Source organism: Calidris pugnax, unplaced genomic scaffold (assembly GCF_001431845.1).
Source record: "Calidris pugnax isolate Ruff unplaced genomic scaffold, ASM143184v1 scaffold15, whole genome shotgun sequence".
Taxonomy (NCBI): Eukaryota; Metazoa; Chordata; class Aves; order Charadriiformes; family Scolopacidae; genus Calidris; species Calidris pugnax.
Genome location: NW_015090774.1, coordinates 3,180,322 through 3,193,430, shown reverse-complemented (window position 1 = coordinate 3,193,430; position 13,109 = coordinate 3,180,322).

Genomic DNA, 13,109 nt, shown 5'->3' with positions numbered 1-13,109 from the left:
CCCCTCCCTGCCCCGCCTTTTATTTAAAAATTATTATAATATTTTTATTAATATTTTTTTTAATGGGGCGTCTCCGATTTCTCCACCTCCTCCCTTCTTTCCCCCCGCCGAGAACTGCTGCCGTGATCCAGTGCCCTGCTTGTCCCCCCGCCCCGCAAGGGGTATCGCCCCCCCTCACTCCCCCTGGTCCGTCCCCTCCCAGAACATCGGAAAAACGACGTCCTCTGCCCCAGGGGCCGCACCCGGGGCACTCCGGGCACAAGAGCAGCAACTGCTGTGAAATAACCAGTAGTTCCCAACCGGAGGGCAGAGGATTACTGTTCTCCTGTTTTCAAAGCAGGGTGGATGTTATGCAATATTTATAAGCTTTAATATCTCAACCGGCTATCTGAAGGCTCAAGTGCGCTGGAGGCTTTGCACAGCCTGTGTCGGTAATTCCTGCCATCCCTAGCAAGCCTCAGTGCCCGAGTGTCAAGGTAGAGCCGTCTCACTGGTAACCCATGTTAAAAACATTGACATGTTACTCATGGAATCAATTTTAGTTATGAAACGTAAAGGAAAAAAAATCACCTTGAGTTAAGACTATTAATTACGTCTCTTGTTTATAAGAAAGGTACCTTTGAATGAACGGAAGCAAACAAAACAAAACAAAAACCCAGAAGTTAATGGCTTAAAAATTAGAAATATATTTACGGGAAGTCAAGTAAAGAAACAATAGTTTTAAGTCTCGAATCTCCTTTACTGTGAGATAACGTGTTTAGTTATCTGATTTATTACTTTTAAATTAATTTACCATCCATTCCACCACTTTTAAAGAGCAGCTACTTAATCTTCAATGTGAAATCATTATGAAAATTAAGTATCTACTCTTCATCGCATTATAGGTTATCTGCTTCTGGCCTTTTGGGAAAACGTGTTACAGATTAAAGTATTAAACAGTCTTTAAATCATCCGTGACTAGGGGAAGACAGACAGAGGTCAGCCCTTCTGACGTACAATAGTGTGCTAGGTTCATTACTCTTTCGTTGTGGAATAGACTTGTGGGAAGAAGCAAAACTAGGTAAATCCCCTACTTAAAGAACTGAACTAGTTAACATAGGAAATTGTAAACCAGGATAGGTTGGACTTCATTAGCTTATCACTGTTTTATAAGGGAGTTCTTATTGGACTGCTAATTAGGTCATGGCACTGCATGAAGAAACATGATTAAATTTTACACAAAGTGTAGAATATAAAGCCAAATCAACCAAACTTTCATTGATCCAACCCTTTATAATTGCCAGTTATCATAAAGCCAGCTTGGCTGGCATCTGGAGAACATTTCTGAACTGTTAATATTCTATTTCTTCCCTCTTTTTTCTCTTAAGCCCCCTCAGGTTTTTTGCAAAGTACAGACAAAATAAAATTGCACTACTTAATGAAAATTTTTGGGGTGCAAAACTGATGTTGAGTCAACTTTGCTTCCTAGCAGCATAGCTGCACTAGGAACTCTCTTGGGATAGGGGTAAACCTAGAAAGGACTTGTTCCAAACCAAGTGGAAATCAAAATCTTGTGGGGGCAAACAGGTACCTTGCTCATCCATTCTTTGCCGTTTTGAAAGTACATGAAACAAAACAATAACTACATAAATATTTTATATAACCCAATTAATGAAGTGGTCAGGAAGTCTATCAAATTATGCAAGGTCTGACATACTATAGTTTACTGCATTGATTTGGAAATTGTTAGAAAAAGAATCCCCCCAAAAAGCACACAGACAGCTCTCAAAAAAAATCTGTGAATCTCTATATCTAGTGATGACTTGAACTCTTCAATTCAAGTGTAATTATGACAAAAAAGTGTAATACATTAAGGTATCTTGGCATTCTTACATTTTTGATTGTGTATATCTGATCATGCTCATCTTTCTTCTTTGGACACTCACTGGGACATTCAGTTTACAAAGCTCATATTTAATTAAAATGACTTTGATGTATTTGTAACACACACACTTTCTATTTTTTCCTCTAATTTAACTCTGTGTTAGATATCACAGACAATAGTTAGAAAATAAATTTTCCTTAAACTTATCCTGACAGCTTTCTGTATTATGGTCAATGGATATTGTTTATGACGTCCCTTTTGCATATTGTTTGTTCTATTTTTCCACCAAAAAAATTTGAATGAACTAATTTTTTTTTTTTCATTATTTTGTGAACTATGCATTACATCATCACTGTTTGCAGCTGAAGCATTTTCATCCAGAGTACTGCACTGGGATATCACTTTACTTGATCTAATGCAGGTCAATGTACACTATTTTAATGGAAAATTTATTCTGGCTTTAACAATTAATTATTAGTCCAGAGAGACTGCTGATGCTTAGAATTCATCAGTAGATGCTTCTGGTTTCCATAACCTTAATTTGGATAGCTTATGACAGTATCTCACCAGATCTCATGTCGTATGCCACGTGCTTTTCAGAGTTTAGTATACTTAAGAGTCCCATGTGCTTAGCTCGCTTGGTTTTAATTTTCTGCCTGAATTACTGTATTTGAAGCCTTTACCATTCTTATATTGGGAAGAGGAGAAGCCGTGCAGTAAGTACTAATGTTTTCTTTTAAAGGTGAGAAACGCAGAGGAACTTCAAAGCTGTTTTATGCTTGTTAAGACTACAGGTATTAATAATAAAGATTCTGTATTTTGTATTTATGAGGTGCTCTTTTATATAGGATCGAATAAGCAGGAGACTTTAGGTAAGACAAAGAGAAGATCAAAGCCTCAATATATTAAGGGGAAGTCAATGCAAATAAAACACGGTAAGAGCTGTTTAGCAATACATTCAGTATTTGCCCCAAACAACTGCTCTCATACTTTACAGGCTATCCATAACTCCCTGAATCTAGAACAATAGTCACTTTCTTGGACTAATTTGGATCCCCTTTCCTACCACAAATAATTCTGGAGAAAGGGTTGCTTACCTTTTAAGCTGCATTGCATGCAAAATGAATGCAGAATTAGACAGTATTAGTATTTCAGAAGTGGCTATTTTTGTTCTCTTGGATTTTCTACTGCTAGCACTTCTAAAGCTATTTAAAATCATCTTTTGTGCTTGGGTTTTTGTATTAGCAATCAGCAAGGAAAAAAATAGGAATTTTCACAGACTTACAGTATTACTCACTCTTCAGATTATTCCAGTAATTTCTATATGGCTTGGTACCACTCACAACCTCTAAATTCAACACCACCATTTTTTTTTCCTGTGTTATATCTTTAAACATGCAAAATGAGAAAAGTGTTCTTATGAATAGAATTATGAGGTTACCAAAGAATTCAGGACATTTAAATCTTATACTACCAAGTAACAATATAAATTTGTTGTTCCAGCTAACCTGACAGTTACAAAGTAGTAAACAAGATTACCCCCCCAAATATTTTTTTTCTTTGAATCAAGAACATGCAACACTTTCAATACACTTCTATTTGTAGTTTAATATCAAAAATAGTTTTAGGCAATGGGATAGATTCAAGCAAAAAGGAAATCTAACTTCAAAATACGCAGTTCAAACTACTGCTCTTTGTAGGGTTTAACTTCCACTTCTTTTTAACAGATTATTCCTTTTTTTTTTTTTTAATTGGAAGAAGACAGCTGCCCCTTCAGTGCAGCTGTTACTGGTGAAGATCATTGATTAGCTTGAAGTCAATGACAGCAAAAGAACTCTCAGCCTGCTCTGACATGAGATGGCATGAATAATTCTCCAAATCTCTCTCACACGCAGAGCATGAAGTTTGGACACATACATCTTTCCCTCATCTTCCATTGGTCTAATTCACTCAACGTCTGTTTAATGTTTTAATGAAAGATGATGCATCTACTGTAAATTCTGTGCTGATCAAAAACCACAATAAAGTGTACTAAGATGAGGATTGGTTATTTTATAGCAGCAGGGCATCATAAGCACTAGAACGGCAGACACTGGCAAATGGTATAGAAGAAAATTAGCTGGCTTGTAGCTTGGAGAAAGGTTGTGCCAACCATCTGGCACAGGAGATCTCCCAAATGACAAAGGAATCATAAAGGCACATTAAGATTTATCCTATATGTCCTCAAAGCCAGTTCTCATGAAAGGACCCAATTCATTAAATAAAAGGAATATTCAATAGTGTTCACACACAAGAAACTTGCGTTTGAAATGCATCAAAATAATTCAAATGTATACCACAAAACAACACATGTAAAATCGAGGGGGGAGAGGGGGAGAGGTAGTCTCTGAGGTTAGATTTGTAGATTTCTCCAGTATTTCTAATCAAATAAATGGTATAGGTTCGTTTCAGTGTGTATCAACTTTGCAATGATTCTGACAGTATGGTGTTGCCCCGTTCTCATCTTGTGAATATAAAGTAACAACCGATTAAACATTAAAGAGATAATACACTACAGAATTAATATCCACATTAAAAATTACTATTGAAAAATAACTGAGAAATGAGGATAAATATTTAATTTCTTATCATCCAGCTTTTTTCGACTTCATTTGGGATCAAATAATTTCATTATTCATAATCACTGAAATCTGAAAACATAATACCACTCGATAGCAGATAACAGAGACTCTATTAAAAAACCCACACAAACACAAAGAGAAAGCTGAAGATACTTAATTTCAGTACTTAGTCATGATGTTTATAAGAGATCTCTTAGGGCATCTATTGGGGAATCTTAGTATTGCACTCTAAAGAAAGGAGCTGTAGAAAAGGTAAGTAAGAAGGAACAAATTCTCTTTTTTGTTAACAGATTTAAACAAGAACAATAATTCTAACTTTTTTCTCTTCTGAGGAGTCTGTGCTCGATTGAATAGAGCATTTAAAGTAAGCAACCAAATAAGAAAGGTGTTTTAGCACAGACCCTAAACTTCACAGCTGAAAGTATTCACTGTTAGAAGCTAAAGTGCTAATATGTTACATTTCATAATTTGGCAGCTCATTCAAACTGTATTGTATTGAAATATATATTAAGCTGGACATACCATACTTTGCCTAGAAAACAGAACATTTATTTTGCATGAAAAAGTTTACTAAAGCCACAGTGAGAAATTTAATTTGTAAGGACTAGGTATTAAGAAGAATGGCAAATTTTTTGGGCTAGGCTTTATTATCTTGAAAACCAACTTAAAGACTATTTGGAGACTTTTAATTTTGAATTTTTAGTTATGATGCTCTGTGGTAACAAGCCTGACAACTTTACACGTTTGCCAAGATTTATTTCTGTCCACTGACATGGCATATTTTCTATTCTGTACCTCATTTCTTCAAATTTACACACGGAGGTGATTTCTGGAGGCAGATGAAGAACAGAAAATAATTGCTTAACTTATCTTACAGAAAGAATAGCTTTTGAAATTTTATCGATAACGTAGCAAGCACCCTATATCAGCCTTGTTAAGCTGGATTTATTTTTAAGCAGAAGTTCTGACAGGGCCTCTATCTTCCCTTACATATTTTTGTGTTTTCCAAGAGCCAGTGACATGTAACAGTCACCTGCAAGCTCTAAGTACATCTGCCTGACACCTCATTGAAATAACACCACCACCAACAACAAACTTGAACAAGAGCACACCTAACCTGAGGCTGAGGCACACCGCCAAATTGTTAATAGCCACCATCACTGCAGTTTGTCACCTTTCCCCCACCAATAAAAATCCCCTTGAGCACCAATGGATAAGTTGGGTCAACAAGATATAAAAACATTCTTTTGTACAGTCACAGAAAACTGCAACCAAAAATATCATCCTTTTGTTTATGTTACACATCGTTATAGGAATGAATCTTCACAGAAATTTTAAAAAGCCAGTCAGACTTCAGTGGCAGTGCTTGGTGGCTGTGGTGTGCTCAAATACCCCATCCAGTCTGTAAGCATACATGAACTGTCTGATCATTACAAAACTAGAGAGCCATTTCTCCTACAATTCTGTCGTGACAAAGAAGCATGAGCACTTGTTTTCAAGTGGGTTTTGCCAGGGAATAAGCCAATCTAAATAGTGATTTCATGTCTGTAACACAAGTATAAATTGGTATGTGCTGATGTGTAGCCTAATTCACTCCTAGCCATATATCTCATCATATACTTCATTCCATCCCAAATTGTGCTAAGAATATGAAGGAACCTGTTCTTCAAAGAATTCACTTACTGACTTTGAAGCAAGCAAGTCTGTGAACTCCAGTATCTGTACAGGGTAACAGACATTTCCTACAGTTCTAGAGAAGAAGAGGAAAATATATAAGGTTCATAGGCACATCTTACCCTGTCTCTCCTTGAGAGCAATCAGCCTGTCCCAGAACACAACAAGGAATATTAAATGGGGCAAATATTCTGGGTTACTGTTTTTGTGACTTTGGTGTTGCATAATTTTCCACTTCTTTAGGAGATAAATTTACTCAAAGGTTCATATGGTTATTGCAACAACTAGATATGGTAAAAAATGCAGTACATTTTTCGATTGGGAGACATTGTCATTGTCTTTCATATCAGTTAGTCCACAGTTCTACTCAGCCAGAATCCTTCTTTGTCTTTCCAGACAATGTTATAATAATCTGAGTGAGTCATAAAATGAAAAATAGAACCAAAAAAAAAGGTAAGAAGTTCAAGGAATATGGAAATTTCATCATTTCCATCCCAATCTCTCCTTTTCCCCTAGTTTTTAGGGGAAAAGTTTCCCCTAAAGTTTCCCCTAGCAACTAGTTTTTAATCATTTTGCCATTGGTCCCATACAAAGGAATGAGTTGATGCAAAAGGGCTAGTGTGCCAGTTTCATGTTGGCAAATCTTAATGCAAAAAATTATATGTTCATACTTCTTACCTATGATGCAGTTCCTGGGACAAAATTAAAGCTGTAGTCTTACATCCTGCATCTATTTTATTTCATTTTCCTCCCTTTTTCATAGGTCACGCTATAAACTCTGAAACTCACAAGAAACCACCTAATTCCTGCCAGAAATATGATGTGAAGTGTTTAGAGGCACACATTTATTAAATAATATGAGGTATATGAAAGGGTTACTTGGAACTCTTCAGATCTTGAACATCTCAATGAACCCATTTCAGGATTCAGCTAGTTCTCCTCCAAAACTTAGCTAATTTAAAATGACAGACTTTTAATTACATGTGACATACTATCCAATTAAATGTAAAAATCTATTTTCACCAGTATAGTAATATTTGAAAAGTTGAGATTTGTCAAAAATATCAGATTTTTTCCAAGTGATTTACTCAAAAAGTTAAAAAAAGACAGTATATTACAGCCTGTTAAATATTGAGTTAAAAGATCTCTTTTTTTCACAGTATATCCTACCCTCATGTAACTTTATTGGAGCCAGAAACAGGTTGAGAAGGTTTTTGTTATTCTCCTTTCTGAATTTATAGAAGTGTGTTTAAAAAGGATTACTCAGTCTCATAGGAATATAATGAAATTTGGAAGAAAAATGCCAGGAAAAAAAATATCATGCTTTGTTTCCAAAAGAAATCACAAATCAGTAGTTGTAATTCACTACAAATGAAATTTGCATTCATTCTTAACATGTCTGAGTATCTTAGTGGTGTTCACAAAAACAGGATACACTACTCCTGTATTCTTTCACAAGGAAAGAAAACACTGATGTCCTCTTTTTGCTTAAATGGGAAACAGAACGCTGAGAGGCTAAGCTTTTTAAGCGGTCACGAAAGAAATCTGGAACACTGCTGGATACAAGTTTCCTATTTCTTATTCATTCTTAATCACATGATAATCTGGCCTTATCAATCAACATGTAAATTTAAAAGCAGTGATTACAAAACATCAGTAGTGATGATCTAATATTTTACGATTAAAGAAGATGACACACAACTGAACTTCAAAGAGAGTTCAGAAAAATCACAGCAAGCACTTCTTTTAACATAAATAGTACTGCTTGCCAAATATACTATTGATCAGTAAAACTATTTAGATTCACTGTAAAATATGTCTGCTGTGCTCACTTGCTCAATGTGTGCTACAGAATATACATACGCTGTATTCTTTCACTAAAAAAAGTCCAAAGATACATAAAGTACAGTTACACTGTCAACATTCAGGAACAGGATCAAAATACATGCCACACTTCTACATTTGCATCCCTGCTAAATCTTTTACTTGTTTTCAGTCAGGAAGTCAGCATCTGAAGTTTCAGAATTCATAGATTTAGAGTTCATAGCACACAATATAAAAATAAATTAGGCCCTACTTGTAGCTATAGAGTTTAAGGTATCAAGTCACATTCATATAAAATCACATTAGAAAGCTTTAATAAAAGACTATTATGTTCCCAAGTATATCACAAGGTTTGAAATGCAGGTGCAATACGCATACTTAATTTGCACTTTTCTGTGAGCATATATATTCTAGCACAATCTAGCACACAGGGACCAGAACTGGTTTGCCCCAGCAGCTCTCTGTTCAGTGAATAGTTACGAGTGAGATAGGGTTCCAAGGTATATTTTCTGGAAAGGGTGTTTCCAGAGAGAAACACCAGTGGAACAGCCAAAGAGGTTAAATGGCAAGCTGAAATCGCAGACAAAAAGATTCTCTGGACAGTTGAGTACAGGAAGTGACAAAGAAACAAAAGAAAGAGTTGGAATAGGAAAAAGCAGGTGAGAAGGAAGAAGGGAGGCAGGCAGACAACAGAATTAAATTCCTGGAACAAGTGGAAAGGCTAGAGAGGAATGAATAAGAATGAGTGAGAAAACAGTTCATACGCTAGAGGAAAGGTAAAAGAGATAACTCATAATTCATGTTTCAACTGTTTGTTTTGTTTTGTTTTGTTTTTCTGGAAAGTACTTTGCAAGATTTCATTCAAAAGGAAAGAAGCAGAGGAGAAAGTTTGAGGGATGAATCATTAATGGTTCCATCCAAAGGATGGGAAGCTAAACAAAACATATTACTCTGGAAGCAATAATGAATGGAGGAAACTCAGTTTCAGCATCTATTTGAAAAAAATAACTTGCAAGTCCTGCTAGAATGTCTACATCTCCTATTACAGAATGGAATAAACCCAGTGTAATTTGGTAATCTTCATAATCATCTCTTAAAAATTGCCTGCAGATGAAGATTTATTCACCTAATAAATTCGCACATAAATTTGAATAATGAATATATTTGGGAACCAGTGATTTGGCAAATAAAGGAATGGCAAAATTAATGAGTTATTCATGCGATATATTTGCTCGGCTCTATTAGAAAGTGCTCAAAAAATAAAGGAAAAAAAAAATCAACAGGACAATATTAGTTCAAATACATTCCAGTATTTGCGCATTACTTAGAGGCTTTACCAGACATAATGGAGCTTACAGTGGAATCAGCAACAATATGACTAGATAGCAGATAATTACCCAAAGCCCTTCGAAATAATATCATGTTATGCTCAAAAGCTGTACTAGATACCAAGCAATGCAAAGGCCTATTAGGAGAACTGCTTAGACCAACCATAAAAGCATAGCAAAATTACATTATCTTATTTAAAACTGCTTTTCACATAAAATCATATTGCATTCTAAGACTCTGTGGATGTAAAACAAAATTAGTAAGTGTGAAGTTCTTATCTATCCCAGCTGTGGCTGCTACAGCCATACATGCAACATACCTCAATAGCTAGTTCCACAGTAGGCCAGGTACAGGTGCCAGTCTAGTTGCAGTAGAAAACCAGACTAGGATAATGGACAATCTATCTGTAGTGGACCTTTATTGAGTGTAAACATTCTTTGAAACACAGTTTTAAAATAAAACACAGTATTAATCTATGATACAGTCTTATGCTCTCACTCTTTTCTAAATTTGGTAGCCTCACTTTAAACCAAAACGTGCAAAACCAAAGTGAAGTTTTATCATGCTGTGAATATACTAAAGCATTCCAACAGCAACTTAAGAAAAAGCAGAGTTAAAAAAACAGTTCATGAAATGTGAAACTGTTATAACTTATGTGTATTTTCAAACATTAAGTGCAGTGTTATGGGAAGCACTTTGATTTGCTGCCTGTGGATCCATTTAACTAAGTAAGCAGCTGGTCCAGTGGATCTGTTTGAATATGTATGAAACGGTGCATGACTGCATATGAAACAGTGTGATGCTTTCAAAATTAAATTCAAGCTGGAAAAGGATGAAAAAGTGCGTTGTCATATAAACAAAGTGGCAAAATTATTTAGATTATTTAGACATATTTTGATGCATAGGTGTTATTTCTATCCAATTCTGTGAAGTACTCGCCAAGTTCACTTTTATCAAAGACTGACACTTCATGTTAGAATGTAGAAGTGCCATTTCAAACCTAAAAGCAATGACTGTTCAGTAAACCTCACCTGAATGAATGTATGGCCAGCCTGCTTAGAATTTTATCCTAGCTTTCAAGTCTTGCTTTCAAATCCCTCATTCATTATCCATCTGAAACAATTAATCGATTGTAATTAAACCCAAAATAAGGTCACCACACAACTTGCCCTTATTTGTTATACATATATATGTGCAATAGTTGTTTTTAACACACTAATAACCAGTCTTGAGAGAGTATACTGTGTACAGGTCAATACATACAGCCCAGCTTGGATAGACAAATTTTTGTGTAGTATTAGAAAACTGTCTTAAGACATTCTTCAGTTTATACTGATTCTTTCCGTGTGTTGTTTTTGAAGGAATTAAGTAAAATTCCTACTAATCCAAGCTGTAATTATTTTTTCTAACTGATTCCATCTTGCAGCTTTTGGAACTGTTGTCTGTTTTGGAACTCAAGAATTAACAATCTATGAATACTTCTGCATCAACCAAACATTTCTTCTTTTACAAGTAGTCATTATTTTGTATTTCTGATGCAGTCTGATACAGTCTCCCAAATTGCCCAGAAGGGACTCTTTTAGTGAATTCAAGTGTAGAGCAATGGTTTTTATTTAGTATATGACTGATACTATTCTTATGGTTGTTTCCTTCAATGGGCTCTAAAGCAAGGAGACAATTATGTTGATATACAAGCATTCAACTCTTCATGTTTCAATTAGGATTTTAGCATTATTAGCTTCCAGATTCTCTTAGAGTCTAACTGCAGATTTAGATTCCTAATTTTAACCATCAAGACTCGAAGAATAATCATCCCTGTTCTACTTGAGCTCTTCCAGCAGTGTTTGTTTTGATTAGATAAATGTAAAATAATTAGAAAAATCTCAATATGAATGTTTTGTTGTATTTTGGCATACCTTATCATACTCTATTTTGTCTTGCTCCATATAGCTCAAAATTTCACGCTGGCATTAGCAGCTGTGTTTTTTGTTTCAAAACTGAGTTTTCCATTATCTTTTGTACTTTTTTCATCAAACATGAAACAGGGGAGAAGCTATTTGGTGTGCTATAATATATCTGTCATATGCAGTGTTCTGCAGAGTAAAAGTAGAAGTATAATTTGTGTTATTGAAAAAATTAATGCATGGAGCAATCTGTAGAGCATTAAACATTCACTCTACGTGGTTTTCCTCCTTTTCTTGCAAGTTCACATGACTCAGGATGTGAACAGTGCACATAAAAGCATCTATGTAGAGCTGTAGGACTCCACTGAGCAATTCAGATCAGAATATTTAGAGGAGAAAGTACTCTCCTGAGAGATGTGGGCATTTCAAATTTCATCCTTCATCCCAACTAAGATGAAAAACTGAAGTTGTTTCCTTTTTAGAGCTTGACATCTAGTTAAAATGAATCATCTAATCACATCTGTTTTTATTACAGAAGATGATTAATTCTTCTGATTTTGTCGGCTGTGGCTAACTGAAGAATTAAGGAAGATTTCAATCTATTTATCTCCCAGCTATGTTAAGATAAACAATGTTATAAAAAACATTATTGACCTTGACAATCTCCTGGTAAGAATCATTAAATAATTAAATTTTTAATAAACTCATAAATATTGAAAGCAACACATTTTTGGAATACTGAAAAGCAATTGTTGATATAGTTATCTTGGTAATATAGTCTTATTCTACGTTATAGTCATGTGATTTTTTTTCCCCAAATTCAATAAAAACCTCAAAATTATACCTGTACTACTTTCACCTCCATATTTTCCAAGTTATTGAGCCCTTTTATAAGGGCCTGATTTCAATGTTCTTCTGACAATTGTCAAGTTACGAGTATCTTACAGTTCTCCAGGTATTCTAAAGCTGCTATCCTGGCATCATCCCCCTCGTACAGCTACACTAGCTGTTGTCACTTTAAGTTTCATCAGCACCACTGAAATTTTGTCCACTTTATCTTCTGGGGAATAAATATACATGAATGCTCTTTGAAAAACCTACTCCAAAGGAAGCTGAACATTTTTAGTGGAATGTCAGCCTGTGGAGTATCTGAGAATTCCTGATTTCTTGAAAACAATTAGAGGATTTTCATAATGTTCAGCAAGCCAGATCGAAGAAACCATAACCAAATAGATATTTATTTATCCAACAAGAATTTAGCTCAAGTGAATGTTACCAAAACTCCTAAAACCCAAGAATCTGATTGGCCCCAAATTAAGTTCTTGGTATATACTTTAAATTGTTCTTGGTTCATTTATTTTATGTGGAGTTTTAGTCAAAGTATATCCACCAAAAAAGAGGTATAAAATTTGTGAACACCACAAAGACTTGCTCTACAGTCAGTGTCAAAATTTATAGGAGAGAAATGCAAGGGAGCACTCAAACTAACCTGCAGTGACCATGATTTTTGGCTAAAATGCCCCTGTTGGTGTTGCCATTTTTGGTAGCAATGGTTTAGCACACTGTTCTACTCCATCAATTACATTGCTTACACATATGTAGACAGAAAATTTTAAGGAATCTGAATTGAAAACAGAGAACTTGTAGAAACACTTGAACACTGTTTTACAGAAACATATGTGATAACAATTCTACACCCTGTCCCATTCACATTTTCCAACAAAAGGATCATAGAATAGTTTGGGTTGGAAGGGATCTTTAATGGTCATCTAGTCCAACCTGTCTGCAGTGATATCTTCAACTAGGTCAGGTTGCTCAGAGCCTCATTCAACCTGACCTTGAACGTTTCCAGGGATGGGACATCTACCACCTTCCTGGGCAATTTGTTCCAGT